The sequence below is a fragment of the Xiphophorus hellerii genome, chromosome 15 (assembly GCF_003331165.1).
Source record: "Xiphophorus hellerii strain 12219 chromosome 15, Xiphophorus_hellerii-4.1, whole genome shotgun sequence".
In the NCBI taxonomy this organism is placed as follows: domain Eukaryota; kingdom Metazoa; phylum Chordata; class Actinopteri; order Cyprinodontiformes; family Poeciliidae; genus Xiphophorus; species Xiphophorus hellerii.
Genome location: NC_045686.1, coordinates 7,341,003 through 7,356,025, shown reverse-complemented (window position 1 = coordinate 7,356,025; position 15,023 = coordinate 7,341,003). Strand labels below are relative to the sequence as shown.

At 36.8% G+C, this 15,023-nt stretch overlaps 1 protein-coding gene across 2 annotated transcripts in view; it reads right to left on the bottom strand.

Annotated features, from left to right (window-relative positions):
• Positions 1 to 15,023, bottom strand: part of eva1aa (eva-1 homolog A, regulator of programmed cell death a) — a 70,733-nt gene that overhangs the window by 16,126 nt on the left and 39,584 nt on the right. Inside the window, exon 1 of one of the 2 annotated variants that reach the window (XM_032586150.1) lies at positions 10,425 to 10,941. The exons of the other annotated variant lie outside the window; for it this stretch is intronic. The gene's annotated coding sequence lies outside the window, so the exon portion shown is untranslated. Of the gene's footprint in view, positions 1 to 10,424; positions 10,942 to 15,023 lie in introns of those variants that run through there. 2 annotated transcript variants of the gene reach the window in all.

Sequence of the window (15,023 nt, the reverse complement as noted above, 5' to 3'; positions counted from 1 at the left end):
TGTGAGACAGAGTAAATATCCAGCACTCAGTTGCCAGACTGAGCAGGGGGAAGAGAAGAAGAAAGGCAACTGTGGCTTACTGTGGCAAAAAGAAAAATTGAATTTCTCGAAGGAGTGATGGAGGTAAGTTAGCTTTAACCTTCATTTAATATCTGTAGATGTTTTGTTGAGCAGAGAAATTGCACCGTCTATGAAAATGGAGAAAGGTGATCTGCAATTGTGTATTTACAGAGATGTCATATAAGACTTAATCTGACTTAGCTTAGTAGGTATTTGTTCAATTTCTACAGCAATGCATTCCTAACAAACATGTCTGTTGCTTCTTCTGTAATCCAAACATCTAGCATGCATTCTCGCTAAAAGGTAAAATATGTATGAAGTATGAGCAACAAGTTTTTGATTTACCAGTTCCCGAAACTACATACAGTACAGACCAAAAGTTTGGACACACTTTCTCATTGAATTCAATGAGAATTCATTGAATTCTCATTGAATTCTCATTGAATTCAATGAATTCATTTGAATTCAATGAGAAAGTGTGTCCAAACTTTTGGTCTGTACTGTACATGCCGAGGGGGAAAAAAAAAAAAAGCCTTGTCGAAGCACACACGGGGTCACTGCAACCCTGCCAGACTGCATACAAAGGTAAAAAGCTTACATGGTCCAATGGACCCTATAAGCAAAATCTTGCAAATGTGAAAAAAATACCATCTCAATATCCAGATAATTTGAAGGAAGCTAAATTCAGTCCCTTGGAGACCTGGGTACACTGTGACTAAGCTAAGTACAACTCAGAAAGCTGGCTGAGCTATAGCTGACTCATGTATTTATGCACACTGTTAAAAAAAAAAAGCACACACTGTGAAAGAAGCATCCAGCTTTTCAGTGTGGGACTGTGGATGGAAAATTCCCTATAGGACAGGTGTGTTAAAAGCTATAGAAAAGTTCAAATGAAGCTGCTTATGGACTGTTCCAAGACCCAAAAGTAGTCAAATTGAGTTTTTGTAAAAAGTGTTTTCTAAAAAGTTTTCTTCTCACATACAACACTTAAGTACTGTATCTATCTGAGAAAAAACAGACACTTTTTCAGCATTGTTCCATTAGAGCATACAGAAAACCAATAAAATGGAACATTTCAATATCTAACAAATTGACATAAAATACCCCATTACTAAATCAAATGTGCCAAAGTAACATGCTCCATATGAATCAGTGCTGCAGAAGAAAGTGGTTCCCACACAGTTTTGATGAACCACGTTTATTATGTCACACCCGAATCACATGCAGCCACATGGGTCGCTCCGTACCAACATAAAAGCCTTCTAGGGTTAGCATAGCAGTTAATCATAAACCCCACAACAGCGCACACTCCCCAAAACTAGCAGAACCCAATCTGGCACTGGGTGTCATGTTGCAGGCAGGAAACAGATGGCCTACTGGGAGAAAAAAAAGTATGCCAAACAAGGACACAAAACTGCTTTTCCTCCCACTTTTTCTCTTGCCATTCCTTCTTCCATCATTGCTCGCATCTTTGTTGAAGGGAAAAGGAAGGGAGTACAACCACTTTGGTGCTTAGAGTGCAGATCAGTGGGCTCTGGCTCGAGATCAGAGTGATGGATGTTCTCTGGGAGATTTTATAAATATCAAGCCTGCAGGATTGTACTGTACTCAGCCACGCTGGAGCTTTGAGCCTGCAGGCTATTTAAGACAGACTCTGGGACTAATACCAGTGGGAGAAAATAGATTTGAAGCCTTTAGCAAAAAATATTATTATTATCCAGAGATACGCTTGATTTTCACACTAAGGATTAAAAACTAATTTTAGTATTCAGTGCCTTGCAAAAGTATATCGCTTGAAATTCTTCTTATTTTGCCACCCGGATGCCACAAATATCAATGTCGTTTTGGGAATTTATGATTCCCAAAACAGTGCATAATTGTAAAATTTAGACATGCGCTGGTGATTCTGTTGTGGAATCTTCATGTGGAAGAACGTGCTCTGGTCAGGTGAGACCTTTTGGCCGACATGCAAAAAGATATGTGTCATGGCAAACTAACACCTAACATCACCCAAAACACACCATCGCCATGGTGAAATTTGGTGGTGGCAGGAGCACGCAGACCTAAATCAAATTAAAAATCTGTTTGAAAAATGGGGATTTAAAATTGATTTTCACAGATGTTCTCAATCCAATTTTAATTTACATTAACCTATTTTAAATAGACTTATTTTTAGGAACAAAGTTACTAACCATGCATATTTTCCCCTACATTTTAGAATTGTACACTACTGGGTCAGTCTTTCACATTAAATTTCCAATAAATACACAGAGTAAGGTGTTAAAAGTTTGTGGTATAATTGCATTGAGTCTGTCACTTAACTTCCACTTTTAAAAAAAAAGACTGCTTGCAACATTAAGGAACAAGTTACACACTCAGAAGTAAAGACTGAGTGTGTTAGGTTTACTTCCTCCTGCTTAACCCTCTGTGGCCTTTGCTTGAAACACAGAGGAGACCTATAAGCAACAGAATGTAGATAACTTTTGACCCAGAAAACAACAATTACAGATCAATATTGTTTGAAGAAGAGCCATCCGCCATGTGATAAGTGGACTGACCCCGGCTGTTTCAGGCCATCATCAATCACATGTTTACTTAACTCTGTGTCCTGTGTTTTGCCCAAATTGCCATTGTCAGATCTTTATCAACAAAACAGAGCTCTCACACTAAAACCTTCACAGATCATGTAACATTTAGAAAATCTTGGTCCTTCAGTCTAGAACTTTGATAGATTTAGATTATCAGTTAGATGTGGAGCATCAAAGGTCACAAAATAACAATTTGAAGATTAAGTCAAATTTTTAACCAGTTCTATGTAGTTTTCACATTCTAAGGCTTAAAACAAAGAGATAATGTAATCACATTTAGCATGGTTTTATTTAAATTAAAAAAAATGAATACTGACAACACAGGAGGTGTACAGAAAAAGATTTAACACTTAATTTGTGAAATATCCTTAATTATAAGAAATTAGGAGGCCATTTTTAAAACTTGTTTGTTAATTTGTAAAGCTTGTAACACACCATGAATAAAACTACTGACGAAATGCAACCCAAGACCAATGGTTAAAGTGTAAAAAATCTGCTTCATGTGGCCTGACTTGCATATGTTTAGATAGAAACCTCTCCTCTAATGAATGTTCATTAAATTTGCACTCTGTAATCCTGCTTCAAAACATTTCAAGCTTTATAGGAGGTCTTAAAGGTTGGTTCAGGGGTGTTTAGGCTTTTTCAAAGTCTCCAGGCTTCTAATAAACAGTCAGGCAAGCAACACTTTACCTCATCCTCTATGACTCTTTCTTCTTTCTGTTGGCATGCGAGCATGGCATAACATCAGTTCATTTATTTGTACTACAATTGAACTCCATGAAAATTATTTAAAAAATAATTGCAAATGTCTCTCCTTTCTTATTTACATCTCAGTTTCAATAAGCATTCTTTTTTTCAATCCACACACTGAATACATGTCTGAAACAAGTTTTAACTTTGTTCTGCTCACCCAACAAGTGTTTTCTTGGCTCAAAGCAATCTTCGCCTCTCAGAACAAATTGAGCTTAATAGGGTGAGACTGGGTGAGGTGACAGTGGGGAGAGAAGAGGGAAAAGCCAAAAGAGGGCTGTAAAAACACCACATGCTACTCTACACCAGTATTCGGGTTGAGAAGAAAACAGCAAAATGAACATGCGCCACATCCAACTAAAAGGTTTAGTATACTTATTGCTTTATATAAGTGTTGTTATTTTGCCTTCGATATTCTGGATTCCTATTGAATGATGTAAAACTCCTGACATCCTGCTTTACCTCACTTGGGGTTTACATGGTTAAATGCCCTTTCCTTATTGACATACTTGGGCCAACCAGATGTTTACAAAACTTAATATTACGACATGAGTGGTTATATAAATTTTTAAGAGTGAAGTGAGCAATTACATTTCCAAAAGCATACAGCCTTTAAAAACTATTTGCAAACAAATTTTAAAACCAATACTGTTGGTACAGTGTTGTTTTATTTAGATGCATAAAATGCACATACTTAGTTATCTCCCAAAAGTTGCACTTCTGACTAACAAATGCTCCTTACTTTTTTCTACTAATGTGGGACAAAATTGCTACAGAGAACAAAACATGTTATATGTATACACCTCTGAAAAGAAGCCAGTATAAAAAGGCACCCATTTAATTTAATGTGAACAGTAACTGGCAGATAGCTGTTGACCAGCGTCTAGAATACACAGACCTGGCCAGACAGGGAAGTGGGCAAACATACTGACCTTGAGCAAAAAGCCTGACACGTACTCACAAAGAAGGTATGGGCCTCTGGACTGGACTTTTTCCACTTTACCTCATGCTGCAGAGCTTTGGTTTAATTACTTGGTCTACTGTTAAGGGTCTTCTACTGCCAACACATTTATTCTTTTGCAAAAGAGCTGTGTCCTTCACCCTCAACATGGGGCCTTGAAAAAGGTATACTTAAAGGGCCAACTATGAAGGTAGAAACCTTTCAGAATAAACCCTTTAAAGAAGTCCTCTTGTCAAAAAACATATTGTTTAGACTCCCACAGTAAAATTTGAATGTTTTTAAATATATTTTATAAAACACATTGCCACAGTCTGTTTACTCAATGTGCTTGGGATTTTGTATAGAATTGCAACCAAGCATCATTACGTTTAACTGAGAAATATAAAGCTAAAAAATCCAGTCTTTTTCAGAATCTGTGAATGCATCATTTATTTAGGCTACCAGATAGTTGTGACCACATGTTTCAGTGTGGCTGTAGTTACTTAGGGAAAAAGCAGTTAAGTATCAGTCAGATGTTTAAATCTGATGTCAGAGGAAGAACAAAGACTTGAAGAGAAACTGTATTTTCTACTGAGACATATTCAGTCGAGCTGCTACAAAACTTCTGTCAGTGCTGAAGAATCTCAAGGAGTTATCTTTGGCCATTTCATACTCTGATGTTTTCCTAATTTTATGCTTAATATTTTCAGAAACAAAAGTCACTGTCCAACAAAGAATTAATTTCTGCCCAGCGATGTTTTATGACGTTTCCAACTTCAGAAGATATCAATACTGCCAATGTGTTGTTTCTAATCTTTCATGGATAATTGCATACTACGAAATGTCATCAGCCTTTTATAAAATGTCAGAATTATGAGTAAGTTTGAACACACACAGAGAAACCAGTATACAGTTATTAATGTCAAATGTGCTGATCATGCTAATTGCTAACACAAAATATGACAAATATAAGTTTAAAATGTCAACTATATAATAATTTGTTTTAAATTAATACATCACTGTTGCACTGCAGTCATGCTGTTGAGCCTCCAGCCATGAAGGACTGAATACAGGAGTTTGGTGTGAGAACTATTAATGTCACAATGTACCGCATTGACCTACTTTCAGTTTCAACAAGAGGAGGAGTTTCAATGCATGAAACTGTGACGACGTTACAATTGATACTGAAGTAATTCTATCTCTCTTTTATTGGTCTTTCATGACTGTGACATAGGGGAGACAAGTGCACTACATGAGACCCCTTCGATCGCTGACAGAAGGAAGGCTTTGCTCCTTGATCAGAAGCTCTGGATCCAAAAAATATTCAGGTGACTCTATTGTATTTGCCCCAGTCAAAGGAATACACCTGGTTTGTGGTTTTATTCAGAATTCTTTAGAAGGAACCTTATACTTACAGGTTCCTTCATTGCTATTGACAGGCTGTCGCTCTCTGCTATCCCTCCGAGCAGTAGGCATGTTTTAATCACAGATAATCCTGCAAGGTGAGACTTTCTCCTTCATTGCTATTTCGCCTTCCTTTTTTGGCACCTAATCTATATAAAATGGCCCCAAAAACATTCTAAAATCTCCCATTTTCTTAAAACAATTGGCATCTAAGCTAAATGTAGCTAAGGGCTATGGCATTTCCAAGACAAAGCTTTTTGTGTTCACACAGTCAGCCACAACAAACTGGTGACAATAAACCATTGATATTGTTATTTATAGTGCTATGGCCTTACAAGAGATAGTTTTAACAGCAAAATGTCAGATTCTGTACATTTCAGCCACACCCCTGGTGTTTCAAATTATTAATCAGTCACTGAAGTAGTAAGTAAGTACATAAATAAGAAAATAAATAGATTACAAATCAATTTTTGAAAAAGTTAATTGATTTCCAATTCAGTCAAAACAAACAAAGCACTGCTTTCTTTTGAATTAACCTGGCTTTTCAATATTCACAACTGATGCTGAACTGTATTTTCTTAGTTTTTATATTTTCATCATTCTTTAATTTTTTTCTCAGTGGTTATGTGTTACTGGGTGTTACTAGTTCAATGAGTTTGTTGAATACAGTATTTAACTGAATTCTTTTGCCAATAAATGTATATGTTGCAGAGAAGTAGTCTGTACATCTTTCTGTTCAAGGATATTGAACACTTATTACTTAATTTATTATTTTAAAACCCAAACCACATCAGGCTTGTATTTATATGAAATAACGGAGACTGAACTGCTTGGCTATTATTATCCTGAAATACATGGTGCCCTGACTTGTAATTTTGATCAAAATTACTAGTTTTATCAATAATTGACCTAAGGAATAATTTATAGTTAATCATAGCCAAATCTAGACTCCTATTGTGGCACAACAACACTCTTTCACAAAAGGTGTTACAAAAAAACACTATCTACTCATGGCAGGATGGCAAAAGATAAAAATCAGAATTTTATATCAGTACAAGACTAAACATACTGGGATTTGTAAATATAACTACAGAGCATTAAGGTGATGAATTTCTGTACTCTGTGTGGGTGAGCCTCAGTAACCGTCCACTGTCTTACCTCAGTGACTTGAATTCTACCTAAATCTGGACGACATACCTTGCAAATTTTACTGGGAGATAATTTATTGCCTATAGCAATAGAAGTCCCCATAAATCCCCCAATATGGAACTAGTCCAGGCAGTAACCTGGACATCAGAGGAAAGACAAAACCACAGGTGCTTTTTTTAGATAGGACAGAAGAAGTCTCTTTGACCTACCAATTGTGGCAGAGCACAAAGAACTGACCAAAGAGGAAAGAAATTCCTATTAAATTACCTTAAAGAGAAGAAGAACCAAAGTAGGTAGCGCAGACCTGTAGCAACTTAATTGTGTGGCTTCTAGCAGCAAATATTAGATGTTGTTTGACAATAGAGAAATACAATAAAATGGTACATGAACTTGCAATGACCAGTCTATCTAAAACCCAACATGTAGATGAATGTTTGTGTTAAAATCATTTTTAGCCTCTCGGTATAGTTATCCCAAAATATTTTCATAAATAGAGTATTTCTTGAAAAGGACAACTGAAGTGTGAAGAAAAAGGTAAGAGGAAGGATGGAAAAAGAAAACATTTCTTAAGCAGAACTGAAGCCTTGAGGAATGCATGCTGGGCTGCAAAAACAGAGAACAGAGAAGGAAAGGATAAAAATGAAGTCAAGGGTAGAGGGAAAAAAATGAAGGGGTCAAAAAGGATTTTTCTTTCTGTGAGAGAATCAGACCAAAGCTCAGTACAGTGTCAGGTTATATTCAGACAAGACAGAGTAAATGAAGCCACTTGATTAAAAACAGCAAAGAAGGGTGGTAGAAGGTGCAGTAGGGTCTGGGCTCCACTAGGATGAAGAGATGCTCCGACTCTGCTTCCTCTCTGTTTTTAGAACTAAGTCATTGGTCTTATCTAGAGACCAGACTCAAATCCAGATTGATTAGCACAGCACTGTGGAACACAAAGTCACAGAGAAAGAGCTACAAAAGGTTAGACAAAGAATAACAGAAAGATAGAAAAACATGTTCCGTTTGCCTATTAATCATTTTTGCTGCCCTCCCAATCTCTCCCTACATCTACAAAGAGCATGCAAAGTACTAATCTGGAATAACAAACAGAGGCAAACCAACATCCTGAGTTGCTGGTCTAAATCCGGTGTCTGTGCTGTAAAACGCCTGCCCCACAAATCCTCCCCCTTCCTCTTTTGCTAACACAAACCACACACTAATTCATAAATTACAAACAAAGAGTCCCTTGTGGTTTGGGAGGGTCCAGGCCGACACTGCAAACTGGCACTAAGGGGGAACAGCCGTGCATCAATTAGAAGCAAACCTGACTGGCAGGGAGGGGTAGGTGTGGGTACATGCTTGGAGTAGCAGATTCTCATGCCTTCGCCATCTATGTATGGCTTACATTTGTTTGTAGCATGCAATAAAACAGGCAGACCATTTGGAAGCAATATAAACAATTTACCCCAAAACTGCAAAGCAAATATTTTGTGCCCAGCCTACAACACTTCACACTTTATTGGTAGCAAGAAGAAATGCTGAATCTAAAATATTTTAGATCACCTCTTCGCATGCTAATATCACAACTGTTCACAGATGGAGACAAGTTCAAAATCCAGCTCACACCTGACAATAAAATTCAGTAGCGGAGACACAATACTATCCAGATTGTACTAAACACAGGTATCAATGCAGTCAAAATTTTTGGGAGGATAGATTACAAATATGAATCCACTTTCATCTAGATCACCTTTTGTAGTCTGAAGAGAAACCATCCGCATCCTTGAGAATATACATATTTCTCTGTTCTTTTAGATACCTTGAGTCACCACAAGAAGTAACTCCTTTCTAACTCCAAAATACAAGTCTGAAACACAAATACAACACAGTGTCAAGCTTAAAACATGTACTTTAATAATGGGGCCCGTAACAGCAGTCCAGGCAATGTCACAACCTGGGCATCTCCTCAAGGGACACTTTTTATTTTGACAGGAAATATTGTAGCATATAATTGTTGCATGAACTTGTGTCATGAGCTTTATAATTAATACTATAACTGGATATATAAATTCTTCTGATTGCTATCACACCATAAAGTAGTGGAAATGAGAATAGCAAACAAAATAATGAAATAAAGTGACAAAAGTATGGATTTATGTGGTGGAAGCACCATAGGAGCAAAATGGTTGTTTGTCTTTTGGACTTAAGAGTAAGTTCAAAAGAAACCGTGACAGCAGCTATGACAGCATTATGAAGAGATATCAACCAGGACGTAGGACAGCAGTTGCCAGTGGTCTTGCAGTAGTGCCAAAATACCAAGTGATACATTTTCAAATTCAGATATAATTTTGATTAATTTGTTAGACCTTGTTATAAGTGAAATTGCTATTTTTAACTAAGGAACAGTTAGACACTTAAAATTTTCAATTTTGAGCCATAAAAAATAAAGAAATAGTAACACAGAAAAAGTGTTACTTCAAACCTTAATGGCTGCAATCCCGGAATAATACTAATGTCAGTATTTTAATCAATAAATCAGTTACCTAAATACTAAATACCCCATTCCCAACATTCTTAAATAAATCAGACAAAAAAGGCATTAATGTGTTGGAAAAACATATTCATAAATACATTGAACATTTATTGCTTACGTTCAATACATTGAACATTTATTACAGAAAAAAATATGCATTTATGTTTTAAATGTTCTAATTTTAACTTCACAAACAATATGATTTTGTATTTATTTATTCTTTTTTTTCTTCAGTTTTACAATCGGGCTTGTTTAGAAGTCACTATTTCCACTGACAAGTTGTCTAGTTTGGCCTGATGGTTTTTAACAGAAAATTGATTTAGCACATCAACAAAAATAAGCAAAATTGTCAGTTTTTAAAATGATAACTTTATTTCAGATTAAGATTTGAAATAAGTTTTTTTTTTTTTTTTTTAGAAGTACTTTAATTAAGCTTCAGTGTTTCTTCACATTTTCAGTCAGTATGTACGGTTTTGAGTCAGCAGTTGGTATTTGCTGTGAACATCTCATTGCCTCTGGTATTTTTATTAAACTCTGGACCCCACGGTTGAGTTAAACTCAAGCTGAATCAGTTCATTCATTAGGAAAACCTGCTGATCTTCTATAGTCACACTGAAATATGTAAACAAATAGCGTAGCTATCAATGTAACAGTGCAGACCATGAGAGATTGTCAGTTTATGTCATGTTCATGTTTGCATGCTGGCAAGTTGTTCCTGAATCCACAGTCCATATGAGTATAAGACTTTAAGCTTGCAAATTTGCTTCTGATTATATTTCACAGGAATAGGAAAGCACAATAGGAATAGTAGCAGACATATTCACTTCAAAATTATTTTAGCCATCTGAGACATTCTTTCATTTTGAAATATCCTTTAGAATTAAACATTTTTAAAGTTTAGAGGATAGAAAAAGTTGGTTCAATCTTCACCACCAGCCTTCAACAACTTCAGTTCAAAGACAGACAGAAACAGAGAAATTCAAGAGCGTGTTCAGGCAAAAGGCGAGGGGACACTTACATACACATTGCTGAATGAAAAATCCTCCAGGGTTAACTTCTTTCTCTTTGAGCTTAGGAGACTGCCTGGCGTGTTAAAGACCACTCTTCTGCCCCGCCACGAGAGCTGCAACTATCTTAGTCGTAAAAACAAATGCTCACGTGAATAGTCCACTGTGGGTCTGAGCAGAATCAGAGAGAGTGAGCCAAAAAAGGAAACATAAGGAAGGAAGGAGGGAGGATAACAAAGAATAGCCCCTTTAAGAAGGTATGGTCCTTTATGGTGACTCCCCCTTTTTTAGTCAAATAAAGTACAAGGGGAGTTACCTCTTTTTTTCTTCCTCCAAACCAGAGAATAAGGATTCTTCTCTCTTAAGCTTCCTTCCTACTCTCAGCAAGAGCGAAAGTTAAACCCGGCTTTACACAACTGGAATGTGACAGCAGGAGAGAGAGAGCGCGAGAGAGAATGAGCTGGAGAGGCAGGGACAGGGAGAGGGAGACGTGGGACATGTGTAGTGTCCACCTCCACTGCTATGTGAGTGAGCAGTCAAACAGAATTACAAAGGGGAGGGACAGAGCAAGTCATAGAAGGCGAGGGGCTGGTGTGGGTGGGTGTGAGAGAGTGAGCACGAGACAGACAGAGACGGAGAGCAAAGAGAAATGTCAGAGTGTTGCTCCGGGAAATGACTTGAGAATTTCATTCAAGTGATCCTGGAAAATGTGGAAGCGGGATGTGTGTGACCTGGAACATGCTGCTAGGAGCTGCACATAATTGAAGACACACTGCAATGGCAGGTTGCAAAGATGAGATATTCCAAGCACAGTATATCTAACTTTTAGGACAAATGTATTATTAGATCTGCAGTAGGCAGACATTTGGGAGAAACATAACCACTCATTTACTCTAATGTTGAGAGGACCATGTTTTCTTCTCAATATGTCAGTTGGCGCTGATCTCTGGCTTTTAGATCCAAGGAAGCACAATGAGGCACAACAAACAATGGCATTTTAGACATAGAGTATGGTGTGGTGAAGGAATGGATTAAAGAGAGGACTGTCAGTACATCTCCGTATGTATGAAGCACGGCAGCTCCACTTGCCTTTGGACAAAGATGCACAATGCATAAATCAGATATAAACTGGACATGATATCAGATATACTGGATGTAAAATAGTCTTTGCAAAACCATAAAACAACTTTTTCTTATTAATTCTAAGCTACAGGGCTATGGCTGTTTTGGTAAACAGCTCAATAGAACATCATTGTAACCTGGACAGGTTGCCAGTCCATCACAGATTCTAAATACTCTTATAATATATTCCCCAAAATGGTCTTTGACTAATATGGGCTTTTTCTGCAAAGAACATTTGCAAACAATATAACAAGGACTAAGAAGCCAAAGCATTCCAAACAATATTTATCCTAATCATCTGCTTTTACAAGTCAAGTGGATTGTTTCCTTAAACTGTTCAATGTCCATGTTAATATTTTTAAAGTTAAAATAAGCTGCTGTATTGATGACAGAAAAGCTGACCAGTGGAGTTAATTCTTTGTGGGACTCTTTGAAATTGTGTAGAAGTTAACAAACTAAAAAAATTTTACAACGCCAAAAATTCCAAAAATAATTGTTCTTATGTGACTCCTACCCCCAGACAGGCCCTCTCCTCACACACACAAATATTGCTCACTGTCCCATAATCCCTCTCTCTCTCTCTCTCTGCAGTGGATAAGGAGGCCCTCTTCCTCTGCAGGAAGAAAACTGAAACCAGCCACAGACTGGAAAACATTAGTCTGCCCCCTCGGTCTTCTGATTCAACATTCTCCGCATATAAATGAAAACAAGAACGAGTCACAGATTGAAACAGATGTGTGTAGTACTTGGGAAAACAATGCACAGTTGTTGTATTTGACAAATTTGGTCAATATTTGTCCAGATTTGCCTATTTTGCAGTTTGAAAAGCAGTGGCCCATTTGGCAAAAGAAAAAAAAGTCAATTTTTATATGTGCTGAGTAATACATTTGCTTTTACATCCAAGCACACATGTGACTGAGAGAATGTTAACAGATTCTGTCTATTATGTTACCTGTCTAAAGAAGACAAATGGCTTACTGGGTTGAATGCAGAACATTCCTCCACTCTGGAAAGAGCTTCCTATGCAGAGTGCTGGAATGGCTATTTAGACATAAGTGGCTCTGGCTCCAAGCTCAGACTTTAGAGAACTCACCAGTTGTAACAGACATCATTGTTAACATGAAACCTGGCCTTATTATGAGCCATAACAGAGAGAGAATTTATTGCAGAAATAATGGGATGAATAGGAGGACAGAAGGATTTTTTCCCCCTAAAGGCTTTGATGATGTTCACAACATTATAGAGAAAAACAACAGCGGGCAGGAAGTAAAGAAAATCCACCCACAATAATTCCATTAGCATTTAGTCAGATGGAAAATGATGTGATTAATGCCACAAATAAAGACAAAGATGGCCTTGGAACTTTTGGCAGCTTCAAAAAATCTGGGTTATGTTTAGTAATTAAAGAGACAGATTCTGTCAATACTATTTTTGTTAAGAATAAATGTTTTACTTCACACATTTATTATTAGTAGTAAGGGGCAGAATATGCTGGGCACATGAACTTAAGTTGCTTTGCTGATGCATGTGACAGGGACTAATTTTAGACACAAAACACTGAATGAACTTTGATTACTCAGATTAGTCAGGCACTTTGTGGTAAAGCAAAACACTTTGTTAGCATTTGAATTGACAGAAAAAAAACACAAAATGAATGGTCACCACCTGTTGATTAAGATACATTTGGATTATTTTTGCTTCAAGTTGCATGAGATATCTGCCAGGGTGAGCAGAAAAAGATCAGAGGTGATAAAACACCTTTTCTACTTCATGATTTATTTATTTTTATTGAGATAACACTAACTAGGCATTCAGCTTAATGAGAAGCATATGACTACAACACATTCTGTAATGTCAAGTGTGGAAACATTAAAGTCAGGGAGGAATAGTTTGGTGTTACTGAACTGTTCAGACATCAGTTTATGCTGGCAAAGCATAAATTTTACATATCAGTAAAACACGGAAACTCACCCGATGTTCCTCAACCTTATCCACTGACTGTACGGATTGTACTGATTGCCTTTTTTTTTGCTGGACAGCAGACTGTTAAAATTGTGTTAAAATTGCTAGCATCTTTGGTAAAGATATTCAGTTCAAATTTTGGCAATCATTTCAATGCACCATAAAAGATAAACAGAATCAGTTTCCATTCATAAATATCTAATCATATCAAACCAATAGAAATCAATCATATGGACAAACTTAAATTTGACTCTATTTCGAGTCAATCTCAGTTATAATACTCTGAGTATTACAACTCAATTAATACTGTCGAAAAAGTTTTAAAAAGGTTATGTACATATATGAAGAAGCCCTGCTAACACAACATTTCAAAATCACTTAAAATATATTTTTATTCTTTATGTTTTCATCATTAAAAATTGTTTTTTTCTTGAGTATGTTTGTTCACTGCAAGAAATAAATTCCCATACAAAGAAAGCAATGCTCCTCACATTGAATAATCTGTTGATTATCAACCCTGACAATCCACAAAATGTATGACTAAAAATATTTCTAATTTATATTTTAATTTTGTAATATGATCCAAGTGTCTTTAAACCTTGAATTATAAATCCATGATGTTTCCCTCTAGATATACAGTAAATATTTTTCAACACTCTTCAAAATGGGTAAGACAAATGAACTTGCCTGCATATAGTGTTGATCTTCATAAGTGCTAATCTAGTTACAAGAAAAAATCCACATACTAAAACTTTCCTGTATCTACTGTACAGGCAGACAAATGTTTGCAGGATTTGAAGCAACTAGAAGAGTGACAAACAAAGTTGGATGAGGTCTCATGTTTAATGTGCCACCACATATAGTGATGAGTGACAGGGGAGGGGGAAGAAACTTTCTCAATTTCTGTCGAGTAAGCTTTGTGTTATGAGAATGGAAAGAATTCACAGGGATTCTGCGGCTTCCACGTTGAGATGAAGACTATTTTCAACATCTTGGCAATTTTTCTTTGCCCCAAACATGTGGCTAATAAACTAATGATGCAAGAACATTTTCCAGTCACCTGAGTCTTGAGTTGAGTTATCTTGTGCTAGGCTGGCTCGACATACAAGTCTGACTACCACAGTTCCATTTGGAACACAAAAAACTGATTAAAACCTCGCTAAACGGGTTTTAGAGATTAGAGATAAAGAACGGAAAGTCCTCTTCTGACAGATAACTGTGTAAAACGCTGTGTCACATAACACACAGATGTGTGTGCAACCATCTGTGTAAATTGTAGATACCTGAAAAAAAAGCACATGGTTCAGTGAACACACTATAAAACATGTGTGTTTTGGGGTTTATGTTGGAAAAAAAATCCAGCTATACTATGAGAGAGAATGATGAGTCCCAGCAGCAGCCACTGTCTGCCTGGCTGGGCAGCAGCTTCATACAACTGCGCCAAAATAAACATCTTCCCCACAGTCTCCTCTGCTGACATGAAATGAATGTGCGCAAGTAGGCGGAGTATTATTGTTAATGGGTGC